This window comes from Ambystoma mexicanum, chromosome 10, assembly GCF_040938575.1.
Source record: "Ambystoma mexicanum isolate Mex_15411 chromosome 10, UKY_AmexF1_1, whole genome shotgun sequence".
Lineage (NCBI taxonomy): Eukaryota > Metazoa > Chordata > Amphibia > Caudata > Ambystomatidae > Ambystoma > Ambystoma mexicanum.
Window position 1 is genome coordinate 1,195,130,599 of NC_090932.1, and position 14,003 is coordinate 1,195,144,601.

Genomic DNA, 14,003 nt, shown 5'->3' on the forward strand with positions numbered 1-14,003 from the left:
TGCCGCCAGTGACTGAAGGCCAGGACCTCCAAGAGGAAAGCAAGATGCCTCCCCTAAACATCTACCAGGGAACAGAGGGAGATACTGTCAGTTTCCAGAGTGCATCCCTTTTCCTTCTTTGAAACTGTCTGTCCTCTCCATTCCTTTACAGGGTGGATTGTGTTTCGTAGTGTTACTAGAATTGTCTGCTGTGATAAAAATAAAGTAGATTTGAATACAACCATGACTGGACAATCCCTTTTATCAGATGGTAATAATTGTATGTTTGCTGTGTTGCAACTAACCAACAATTCACAGCCTTTTGGAGAGAAGTCTGATGTTCCATCTACCATTACCAAAATTAGACACAGAGGTTTATAATATGCTGGTGTTTCCAATCTTTTCAGATCCCTTCTGGTGTATTAGAAGTATGGGGCTGATTGATGGTTTAGAAACCAATATTTATCCCTGTGCCATTGGTGCCCAGGAAGTTGATTCATCACATTGGTGGCAGGCAGTCAGATCTTGGTGGAGCCTTGCACACAGCTTAGTCACCCAATGATAAAAGTACTGTTGCAGGCATCCTTAGACATGGCTAGGTATTTATAATAATTATGGATCTTGACATAGAGACTGTGAAAGGCACAACCAAGTATGTCCTGTGCATCCTATGTCAAGAGAGGGGACTTCCCCACAGCACCAAGGTTAATAAACCTGGGTTTCTGACAAACCTCCAACTTGGGTAGAAGAGAGGGTGGCTGGAGAAAAGACCCCACAGGATGGGCTAGGCCCTGTGTACGCGAATGAAGAAGACCTTCCGGGAGGGGCAGGGAAAGATGCGAGGACGACTGCATGAGCAGTGTTTCTTGACAACCATCCCTCTGGGAGACAAGTGCTGTTTCTCAAAACTCTAGCATGTCAGTGAGATCAAGGGCTAGTGTGGCATCCCACAGGTCCCAGGACTTAGCACAGTCTCTAAGTGGCCCAGTAATTGTTCCAGCTGTTATGAGGTAGCAGCAGGAAAGCTCCTTCTCGAGGAGAGGAGATTAGTGCTAGAGGAAGATAAACAGCAGGACAAGGTCACCATAGAGCTGAACAAGCTGGCACTCAAGGAGAAGAAGGGGGCCAACAGATCCACCTCTATCGAAAGCAGCTGTAATGGCTAGAACCAGGGTGCCCTGGATTAGCCCGAGTGGCGCAGTCCCAAAGACTTAGTGCCGGCTTACGAAGTGGGAAAGGATATTTGTGACTGGTTTGAAGTGCTCGAGCTTGCTTTTCAGGTACAGGAGGTGGACGAGGTACTGTGGGATGCAGCCATGATGATTCACTTACCGACACCAAGGACTGATGCAATTCTTCAGTTAACTCCTGAGGAAAGGCCTGTTTATGAGAGCATGAAGGTGGCCCTCCTCAGTAAGTTCTGTAAAACCTCAGAACAGTATCCCAAGAGCTTCAGAGGGTTCAGAAAGAAAAGTGGGCAGACATGCAAAGCATTCACACACTTGTTGAAATATCTGAGCCGGTGGGAGTCTGGTAACAAAGTTGACACATTTAAAGGGATGACTAATTTGATTGCGTGTGAGCATGTATTAAAGAATAATGAGGTTGGCCTACACTAGCATCTTGTGAACAAGACTCTTACAGACCCTAGGGAGGTTGCAAAGGTTGCTGACAGGTTTGTAAGTAGTCGAGTACATAAAAAGGCTCAGTCGAGCGCACCTTAACTAGAAGAGAAATCTTCACACAAAAAGAGTAACAAGGATGGGAAGGACAAAGGTCCATCCCACTCGTCTTCCAAGTCAGGTCTCAAAAAGAATGAAGGGAAATTCCAAAACTTTAGTTCAGCCAAACACAGTGAAAAGAAGATCGAAGGGAACCCTAACAATGGGACACCTACATTCTCAACCTTAATAACTCAGACTCTGGAGCCATTATGGATTGCTGCATCATTTCCATGATTTCACATGGACCCATTATTACTTAAGCAGTGTGACGCTACTACTTAAAATTCCTGGAGATATTAGTGATTACATTGCCTGGGCCATTATTGCTTGAGCTGCCTAGCAGATCATGTTTTCTTCCACTGTTTAATGTGGCTGCTATTACCTATATTGCTTGCCTTGGCCGCTACTGTTTCTGCTTCCTAATAGGTATTCATTGTTTGTTTTTACCTTTAGATCTTGCACACTTAATATGGGCATCTCAGGATGCTATCCATTCAGGAAGAGTTAAGGTACTGAATCTATTTCTGTGTGGTTGTGAAGAAATTGTATTTAATTGGGCATATGTGTACTATTTTCTGGGTGGAAATACATGTAATGTCTCACTCTGTGAAAGAGTCCCCTTTGATGCCAATAGTGTCAGGGTTCACATGGCGTCACTTCCTGTGACATAATGAAATGTGCTATTGACTACTCATTACTAACAGTTATGAGAGCTCATTTACCTCTTTTTCAACAAAGCCGTTAATATGGTTGGTATGGAGTGATCTGAGAATTAATATAAATATAAGTCTTCAGCTTACACCAAAAGTGTAGAGCATTGCATTTTGCCCCTTTGTAATTTAATTGTGATGTGGCTTATTTTGTCTAAACTGGACAATTCACATGAAGGGCTGGGCGAAATTGTGAAATTCTGTTCCGTCAGCCGCGGAAGCAAAATCTGTAAGATTCCAATCTGTTTCACTGCATTCTGCTGTTGTGCCACCCCTGCATACTGAAAAGAGTGCTGCAAAGTTGCTCATGCTGTCTCGTGAACCGAAATGAGCCACACAAAGTTTCTTGTGCAGCTCTGCAAACCTCTCATGGATCAAAAAGAGCAGCACGAAGTTTCTCGCGCCGCCTTGTGAACCTAGCACGAATAGAAAAGAGCAGCACAAAGTTTCTCGCACCGCTGCACAAACCTAGTACAAAACTAACAAAAAGCTGCACAAAGTTCTCGCACAGCTGCACAAACCTAGCATATGTTGAAAAGAGCAGCACAACGTTTCTCATGCTGCTGTGCGAATCAAGCACAAATCGAAAAGAGCAGCAGAAGGTTTCTCATGCTGCTGCGCAAACCTAGTACAAAATGAACAAAACGCTGCTAACATGTTCTTGTGCTACTGCGTGAACATGGCACAAATTGAAAAGAGCAGCACAAAATTTCTCATGCCGCTGCATGAACCTAGCATGAATCGACAAGAATAGCAAAATGTTTCTCGTGTTGCTGTCTGAACCTACCACATATTGAACAAAAAGCGTGCGTGAAGTTTCTCGTGCCACTGTTTGGATCTAGAAGTGTTTAAAAATACTGTGCAAAGTTTCTCATGCCGCAACGCGAAACTAGTATGGATCTAAAACAAACCTGGTTGAGGTCTCTCATGCCGCTGCACAAAATTACCACAGAATGAAAAAAATGCATGCACAAAGTTTCTTATGTCGCAAACATTGCACGGATCGAAAAAAAGACCCACACAAAGTGTTTTAGTGACGCTACGCGAACGTAGCACAAATTGAAAAACTGCACAAAGATTCTCATGGCACTGCGTGAAACTAGCACTGTTTGGAAAAACCTGCACAAAGTTTCTCATGTCGATGCACAGACCTAATCCAAATAAATAAAAAAAAGACCTGTGCAAAGTTTCTCGTCACGTTACACAAACCTAACATGGGAACAAAACACCACTCTCCACGTGAAACCACACAAAACGGGATGAAATTTCAGTGGTAGTGGTGGAATCACAATGCTAATTTCATAGTACATGCAGAAGCGAAATCCAGTGTGGATTCCAATCTTTTATCTTCACAGGCAAAAATTTTACTTAGTTATACCCTCATGCATTGTCTCCCAGAACTTGCTTTGACACAATTATTTACATCTGCATAAGACCAAAAGAACGCATGGTGGCTGTTGTTAAAGTTGAAGAAGATGGAGTTGGTCTCACATCGGCTTAGATACAGGACTTCTGTGGCAACCTAGCAGGCCTAGATTCAACTACCAATGCAGTGTTTCCTGGCTTTCAAGACAATAAAGTACCCTTCTACCCTACACTATTTGCGGGGCCCTGCCTTCTTTTAGCCAATATTGAAGGTGCTCAAATGATTTTTTTAAAGTTATGTGTGTCAGGAAAATAGAAGATCATCTGTGCTTTCACCAAAACCTTAGAACAAAAAACAGAGTATTTAAGCCAAGATTCCCTGTGCTGTGTACGGACACAGTAGTACAACTTTTCAATGTGTTTATTGATCTTGGATTGCATCCTGTGTGGATGCAATGCCACAAGTGGTTTACAGGCCAAAGTAAATAAGGCACCCGTGTGCCATTTGAGTCAATTTTGTATTTTTTTCATGCATGTGCCGAAATAATAATTGTTCAAGCAAGTGTTGACACATGTTTTGAGTGTGTTTCTCTTCATCAGGACTCTTACTAACTAATATGTGCACATCAGAAGCATTCTAGTTCATGCTTCTATGAATATAGTATGTGGTTCCCTATAGAAGGAGGGATTTTTGAATTAGAGCCTAGGTTTCATGGTCGAATCTTGGGATGGTAACGTTCTATCCCATGTCTCTAGTTGCTGTGCATGTACTTATTTGGTAGCTAGGCATTCCTTCCCGAGGAAGGTCACTAGCCGCAAACACACGTGGCGACTTTCCATTCAACCACTATTAATTGAGAAAGCCCACATGGACATAAAAAATCGTAACGCACTTATGTCCTCATTAGGTCCTGTGACACGTTCTTTTGTTTGTTAACTAAAAAATGTCAAAGCAGAATCCTTATCCTCGTCACCTTCATTTAATTTGCCATGAGGGTAATAGATAATGATTTCATTTCTAAAGCACGCAGTGACCTTCAGACATCATGCTGTTGAATGAGAAATGGGGAGGACAGATAGAGCATTTTATGATGGGAAGAGATACGTTTTCAAGGCCTGAGTAAATGTCAGTAGAGCAGGGAAGTTCATCAGAAAAGAACCGAAAAAGATGGATTTTCTGTTGATCTAAGTTGTCAGTTTTCTCCTGTGCGGTCGGTTTTTTAGCTCTTGCCATAGAGAGCTTTCATTATTGCCACCATTTTAAAGCCCCATCATACACAGTGAAGTATATCAGTCTTTTCAATTGCTCACTGCATTGTGTCTTTTGAATTGGTTGCATGTTGCCCCATGTTGTCATCCGCTGAAGACGTCAGTGTGCGATGTGTTGGCCATGTTGCTATTACACACGAAACAGTGGCCAGTGTTGAACTGGTACATACCGAATCACTTGCTGAAACTACCACGCATTGGCATGACATGCACCAAGATGAAGTTTGGCAGAAAAGTCTGCCTCTTTAACTTGCAAACTCATGCACCTCCAGAAGCCCTCCCAATCTTCTAGTCCGATGCATTACGCCCTTGAATCTTCAATTCTGGGCACTGGGTTTCATCTTTTGACAAGTGAATCTTGAAGACTTGGACCATCGGCAGGCTTTTGAAGCCGCAGTCTGACAAGGCAGTATTCCAAAAGATGCAGAAATGGTACCTGATGGACTATGTGAGAAATGCATAGTCATTGTGTGGCTGCTGAGCATTCAACCCTTCCCCTACCAGCTAGCATCAGGGTCGGAGACAGCCTCTGATCATTTTGGTTGGGGAGTGCTGTTGGAGAGTTTTAAAAATCAGACTGCGGGTGGAACCATCTTTTCCAATCCACCATCAAGAGCCTGCAACTATCAATTATGCTGTGTACATAAACTGTCTCTCTATTTCTGAACTGTCCAAAAAAACGAGTAAAAAATGAAGCATGGGGTTCAGTGTTGATAAGTTATGTGCCCTGGAAATCAAACAGGCATCAGCTTGCAGTGTTGTGAGGGGGCTATGGGTCCTAGCATAGGAAGAGAACTTGTATCACTATCTCACGAGGCACTTGATGGTGGACTGGAAGGTGGCCCATAGATCTCAACAGTAGGTGCATTGACCATTGCGCTACCAATCCCTCCCCTTCCTCTGAGACCAGGAGGCCGGATAAGCATTATGGCTTTTTTTATCCCAATAGATCTATCTTTCACAAGAGTTCAGACGACATTTAGGGCCTGATTCATTGAATGGTTTTATAATGGTGCAATCCCATAGGAAAAAGTTCCACGAATTAGGCCCTTAGTTTCACAAAGATGCTAATAATCAGATCTGTCAGTCATCTAAAAGCTGAGCAGAGAAGTAAGTATGTGGCTTTTTTCAAGGGCAATATATTGACATGGACAGGGCAGGTTTCTGTCCTTTGCCACTGTGTGTATGTTGCTGCTGCCTTTTAATGATTGTACTTAAACACTCTGTTCTCCAAGTACGGATTGTACAGGTACTGTAGCACCCCTTTCTCATCAGGGCCCTGAGCTGAGCGTTAGAGAAGAGTGCTGCCTTCAACTTCCTCAAGGTGCTTTCTTGATCTTCGCTTCTAGGATCTGCACTCTGCCTGCTCCGCGTTGCTGCCTATCTCATTGACCAGCAGCAAGACTCCAGAGCTCCGATTCGTCCTGGCCTCTTGCTTGGAAAAGACTAGGCAGCACGCAGTCTCCCTGAGGCTCATTCAGCGTGCTTTACCAAGAAAGTCATGGGAGAAATATGTATGCATCGCGTCCCCTCTCCCAGAGATGGTGGCCAAAGACTTTAGGTACACACACTTTCCTACACCCAAAGCATTGGTGCCATTTCCTTCCCATATAATATTCCCCCCTTAAATGCAGCGTCAGGCCAACCCACTGCCACAACCATGGCAGCACACATATTACAGGGACAGTGCCTGCACAAACATCACAGGGAAAGTAAATAACAGGTCACTAAATAGCATACTTATGGGAATCAGATGTTATTTAATCAATGCCTCTTCATCCCTGGGGAATGGGTGCTTTAAGGCGCAGTCTCAGATTGCAATGGGTTAATAAATACGTCCCCGTCTCAGCACCTAAGGCAGTGCACGTGTGGGGACCGATGACAGCAGAACTTGTGTATTGTCTCGGTTCGGTGCGGGCAGGGCATCTGTGTACCCCATGCCCTCTGGTCCCCTGGGTACACCACAAATGGCGATGAGGTGAACCTGCAGTTCAGCTGTCTGAACTATGGGCCAGAGCAAATGCCTTCTTGTCCAGAGACGACGCAGGCTACCTGGGCGTCACGGGTCATCAGCGGTCTCGCTCTGGCGTGCCCGCTGCCCGTGTGCAACGTGCTTCATTCGGATCGATACAGCAACCATTTCCATTTCTGTCGCGTATCCCACTGGGAAGGAGGTGAGAGTGGTGGCTCCCCTGTTGACACGTGGCCCTACATTACGTTCCTGTCTGTAACAACGTGCAGCGCCTAATTTTTGGAATCTCCCTGAGGGGGTTGATTGTAGGCCTTCCTGAGGTATATCTAGCTGGAAAAGACTATTTTTACCCATTCGCTCTGTCTCCTTTGTGGTGGCTGCGGGAAACACTTTTTCTCTTCACCTGTCCTGAGCAAGTGACGTGACCCCCTGTTGTTTCTAACCTGTACTGTGTTGTCGCTCTCCTAGGAGGGTGCTTGTGCGCCCTGGCAGAAGGGGTTATTCTTCTCTTCAGTGACGTCTCTGAATACTTCGGCTGGACATGCTGGATTGCGGTTGCGGCTCCCGTGTGAGTGCTTGTGCGCCCTGAAGTGTTGATGAGTTGATGCAGTGACAGCCTTTTCATCTGGAACATTGGCATTTGGAACACTACCGGTTTTCGAATCCAGGGCCCGTCTGGTGTGCATCATGTCAGGCGATGAGGCAAAAGCACCTGCCGCCTTGCCCGAGTTTGATATTGATGCATCCCCTATAAATGTGGGCCCAAAGTGGAGGCTCTGGCTTGTGCGGCTCGACATGTACTTTGATGCCATGGGGGAACTGGAAGATCAGGCCAAGAAATCTGTGCTTATATATTTTGGTTGGCCTGGCAGTTGACAAGATTTTTAAGACTCTAAAACCAGATGACCACTACTATGCAGCCTCTGTCACTGCGCTGAATGAGTATTTTGCCCTATGGTGAACACGTACTATGATAGATTTGTAATGAGGTCGACCACACAGAAGATCAGTGAGAGTCTGGATGCTTTTCACAGGCACCTCAGCCAACTTGCGTCCTCATGTGCATGGACCAATGAAGACGAGGAGGTGAGGCAACAACTCATTCAGGGTTTACTGTCAGTCAAGATGAATCAGCAAATCCTACGAGAGCATGGTATTTCTCTAGCGTGCATTCTGGAGATTGGACACTCAAACAAACTGGTGGATTTGAGGGCGTCTAAGATGGAATAAGCCCTTAAGATGATAAAGCTGGAAGATGTCTGTGTGGTGGGCAAGCAGCCTGCTGGAAGAGCCGGTAGGAAGCCAGGCTGGCAGAGGAAGGAGACTCGGGCTGGTCCCAGTCCCACATGCTCTCATTGTGGCTATGATTTTCCTCATGCCGGCGAGTGCCTGGCTAAAGAACATAAATGATCCACAATCATTTTGCGCATGTATGCAGAGCATCTGCACTGGCCACTTATTCTAGGGGAAAAGAACGCCCTATGGTGTTGTTCCAGAAGCAGACTTCCCAGGTGGCAAGCGTCGAGCCAACAATGTGCAAAGGAGATCCTCCACCATTTGTAGAGGATGAGGAAGATGTGTTTTTCATATCAACTGTGATGAACATTGATAGTAAGATAAAGTGCCAACCAAGGTGCATGGTGAAAATGTTAAACACAACAACTCTGGTGCTCATTGACACTGGCGCGTCCATCAATGTGATGGCTGAGACACACTATAAAGCTCTGCGTCAACCTCTGCCACTATGTGACACCAGCGTGCATATCTTCGTCTTTGGTGGTACGTCACATCTGCCTCTGGAAGGCGTGTTTGTGGCATCAGTCCCCGATGAGGAGGAGAAGATCAGAACACTTTTTTGTGTCAACAGACTTTGCAGGGGTGTGCAGCAGCAGAGGCGCACAAACTTGTCCAGTTCGCATTTGGTGTGTTTGTGGAGGACATGCAGTCCTTGGTGGGAAGGTTTGAAGATGTCTTCACTGGAATTAGACAAATAAAAGGAGAGCCCATACAGCTCCATATTGACAAGACTGTACAACCAATAGCCCTGAAGCACAGACAGGTGCCTTTTCATCTCCAAGAGCACAACAAGCAGGAAGTTCAGAACCTCATCCAATGGACATAATTGTACCTGTGGATGGGTCCACCCCATGGGTCCCTCCAATCATCATTGCCCGCAAACCTAAACAGCATGAGTGAGTCAGAATCTGCATAGATATGCGCCTCCCTAACATGGCAATAAAAAGGGAGTGCCCTACCACACCCACCCTCAATGACATTGTGGCTGACCTGCAGGGTGCTACGTTTTTCTCAAAATTGGATCTGAGGTCTGGCTACCATCAGCTGGCTCTGCACCAGAATTCGAGATATAAAACAAAATGGACAACACACAAAGGACTCTACAGGTACAAGAGACTCAGTTTTGGGATATCTTTGGCCACAGAAGTCTTCCAAAATGCCACCCGTGGAGCATTGACAGTCATTCATGGTGCGCTGAACATCAGCAATGACATTTGAGTGTTTCCGTTCAGAGGCTGAACACCTTGAGCGTCTGGAGAAGGTCCTGAAAAGAATGTGCTCGCTTGGTTTGACACTACATGAAGAGAAATGGGAGTTTCTTAAGAGGAAAATATATTTTTTTGGTTTCATATTTCAGGAGAGAGGCATATCTGGTGACCCTGCAAAGGTGAGAGATATCTGTTAGGCCAAGGCCCCTGAAACCGTGCCCGAGAACTAGAGTTTTCTGGGCATGGTTACATATTGTGGCCGCTTCCAAGTGCCAGATGGAATTACCAATGATAATCTCAGACCCAAATAACCAGACAGACTCAAAGAATATGGCAAAATACTACTTTACTATCAGCTCAATAAAGTAGGCAAACCTGGTGAACAATGAATCGTATTCCACACACTCACAATAATAATGATTGATTATACAAAGGCTTTATACCATAATATATGTCAGCCATGACATCATCCTACGTGGCAAACTTTAAAAACCTATTGACTCAAGGGTTTGGTTAAGGGAACATATGTACCTTTAGTTTGTATAATTGTTAGTGGGCCTCATTACGACCCTGGCGGAGAACCATGGTGCAATTTGCACCATGGTCCATGGCGCAAAGCTGCCAACTCCGCCATGGGGGTTGGCGGACCTACCGCCCCATTCCGACCTTGGCGGGGCGGTAAGTCCCCAATCCCCATTTACCCTTCCCCATTCCTATTTTTGCCCCATAGGGTATAATGGGAGTGGGGAAGGCGTTAATTACGCCACCGTAAATTACGGTGGCGTAATTAACGACAAGTCCCGTAGCGCCATGGATTTTTCCGCCTGCAAAAAGCAGGCGTAAAAATCACCATGGCGCTACGGGAACTCGTAGTCGGGCGGAAAGGTACGCCATGGGTTACGCCGGCATAAACCCCTTTCCGCCAGGGTCGTAATGAGGGCAGTCATTATTGGATGCCCCTTATCTGGTAGGCACACCTTGAACTACCTTTAAATACATATAATATGTTTCTATGTTTTTTTACCAATAGTCATTTTTTCGATGTATTTTTTTAACGAAAAAGAAATCCATCAGGAAACCTCATTGATTTAATTTTTTTTTATTTTGAGGTTTTCGCCCAACCCTCCCCATTTCATATGTGAATGACCCCACCCGACCCACTCCCCATCCCCTTTAACCCCTTAACCACCACTATATTTATTTAGATGAGTTTTTTCAATGGAATTTCTTCAGTAGAAATGTCATAAAAAAAGACTGTCGTCAAAAAGACGTACCGTATAATACAGATGAATAGCAGAATAACAGCAACGGTTTGGCTTTAGCAACATTGCATAATACACTGCTACATAGATCCTCATGATTGGTTGGCATACTCTCGCAACCTTGGACTTTCAGCTTGTTAGCAGCACGTAAGCAAAACGAAACCCAGGTGCAGAGAACAACATCAGACTACTGCCCACTCGGCCAGCTAGTCCATAATCTCTCATAGGTCAGACCCTAAGCCAAGGATTCTTCTTTGTAGTTGACCTTGCAGACTGTTCTCTTCTACAGGACTTTTAATGGAGTGGAGGTACACCACTATCTTTGTCTGGGCTCTGGGCTTAATGAATAGGCCTTATTTTCAAGTTCTGAAACGCATGTGAGGACACCACGATTGTGTCCATTTCGACCTTTTATTTAGTGCTATTAATTTCAATGATGCTAGGTGTCATTACTCCTCTTAGCCACTGGAGACTTGGTTGCTCTAACTCACATATGCTTTCTGCACCCAATATTGTCCAATACTTGGCACTTGTAGATCTTTTTTTATTTGCTTAATCTAAGAAAAATATGTCTTACATACATGCCTTATCCTCTTGACTCCCTTTGTGCCTTGTAATTATTCCTTGATGTGGCATCCTTGATCCCCGGCCAATAGATATTTGTTCCTCACACAAAGCTCTTTTCCAGTGCTTCTTAGCTCTGCAGACCTGGTCTGTCTCTGAGGTAGCTTGATTGGTTTCAACACAAGTCTGGAGTCCATCTTTTCATCATGGTTGACTCATATTTTCTTCTGCAGCAAGATTCTATATGTCTCATATACCTTGCATTTTTTGTGTGTACAGTCACTTTGTCTTTTCTCACTTGGCTCCTTGGTGCTCATGATTTCTTCATATTTGATTACATGTTTCTCATACTACTTCAATTACATCTTTATTCTTTAAGTATTCGCACATCATTTCAGTGTGTCTTTGTGTCTTCTATTCATGACGTCACTCTGCCCTTGCCTGATTTCAATTACAGCTCTTCAATGTCCAGTGGTGTATGCAGTCATCCTTCCACCACGTCAGAGCGACGGTACTTTCGATATGGTTCTCTGAGTGCATAATGTCTCTCATATCTTCAATGCAGTATTGGGACGATATCTGGTGTCACAGATAGTGCTCTCTTGCTACTATTCCAGTACAACAGAGTTCAGGGGGCGGGCACTAGAGATGACGTGTAAATATGCTACTCCACAGACATTCTCAGAGCCCCTCAGACCATACATGCCAACGTTTTAGATCCCCTCAGACGGAGATTTGTTCACAAAAATCAGGAGCATGACATTTCCACATTGAATTGCATTGGGGTTAGGGATATTTTTGGGAGGGAGACAGTAAAAAATAGCAACATTTTTGCAGGAAAATCGTCAGTCTCTCGCCTAAATCGGGAGGGTTGGCATATATGCCTCAGACATTTCCAGAGAAAAGAGCCAGCATGGCAGTGGACACCTCTGGAGCAGGGGGCTTTTGAGGACATAAAGGCGGCCCTGTCTGCCGAGTGCACTTTGGCAGTTCATTACTCCAGTTTGAATATGGAAATTATTGTGGACGCAAGCCCTTTTGGACTGGGGGCTGTTCTCATGCAGTATCATCGGGAAGGCGAGGTCCAGCCGGTGGCATACGCCAGCAGGGTGTTGTCCATGATATAACAGTGGTATTCCCAGATTGAGCGTAAGGCGTTGGCCGTGTTATGGGGCTGTCATCACTTTCACTTGTATATATTTGTAAAACCTGTGCGAGTGGTGACTGAAAACAAACCCCTCATTCCCATCATGACAGGGGCATCAGTGAAATCCCCGGCCCGAAATGAAAAATGGCTTCTTGCTCTACAAGAATACAATGTCACTATGGTGTATCGACCCGGAAGCGATAACGCTGCTGATTATTTGTCCAGGCACCCGGTTGGAACTTCAAAGTACATCAGTGGGGAGGAAGAAGAAACGGGAGATTTTGTAAGGATGGTCACTGGACGGGTTGTGCCGAACTCGATAGCAGTGGAAGAGTTGAGGGATGAGTCGGAGAAGGACAAATGTTTCAAACTCTTGTGGGATGCTGTGAATCGGAGTGGAGAAGTGTCCTTGTCAACCTCGAGAGAAGAACACAAGAGGCGAGAACTACGATGGAACAGTTATGGCATGTAAAACACAGGCTCACTTTCACTGAGGAAGGTCTCCTACTGCGAGGATCCCGAATGGTGGATCCTGTCTCCCTGGTGCAGAAGGTTATCAAATTGTTATATCAAAGATATCTGGGTGTTGCCAAGACCAAGTCTAGTTTGTGCCTACAGGTTTGGTTTCCAGCATTGGCGAAGTAGGTAGAGATGTTTGCAAAGACATGTTTATGGTGCCAGGCGGCCAACCCGAAGCACAAAGAGCCCCAAATTGAGTGCATGGCCAGGAATTAAATGGCATGGGAGTCTGTGGACATGCACTTTGAGTCTACTCACCAAGATTCTCACTTCATGGTAATTGTGGACCAGTGGTCTCGTTATCCAGAGGTGGAGTTTGTCCCATCAACCGCACTCCATAATGCTATACCGGCAATGGAGAAAATCTTCGCCGCACACGGTTTCCCAAAGGTTGTGTGTTCAGACAATGGCTCTCCTTTTCAAAGTGCAGGGTTATCGGAGTTCTGTGCATGTTAAACAAGGTGTTCTGGATAACGCAGGGACATGTACTGTGAAAGAGAAGGCTGATGTTCCAATTCATTTTGGAGTACCGCACAACCCCACACTGTTCCACAGGTGTGACTCTGGCAGAAGCCCCGTTTCAAAGGTGTCACCATGGTTTCATCCCTTATTATGAGAAGAAAGTGCCAGGGATGATTTATAATGATGACATGTGAGAGGAACGAGAAAGAGTCATTGAATGCGAGATCCACCAAAAAGACCTCCAGGACTACCCATTGGTACTAGGGGATGCAGCGTTGGTATGACCAAGGTATCCTACCAGGAAGATGTCTCTTACCTACGAGCCACTCCAGGTGGTTGATGTCAAGGGGTTCTTGAATTCCTGTTACTTTCAGAGACTTGCAGGCTCTCCTGCCCCTGGGGAGGCAGTGTCCATGGAAGGGAGGACGGACATATGGCAAGTGGGCAAGTGTGATGATACAGACAGTGATGAAGAAGATGATGACCAAAGGTGTTTGATGCAGAGTGAGACTGCAAGTGAGGACAC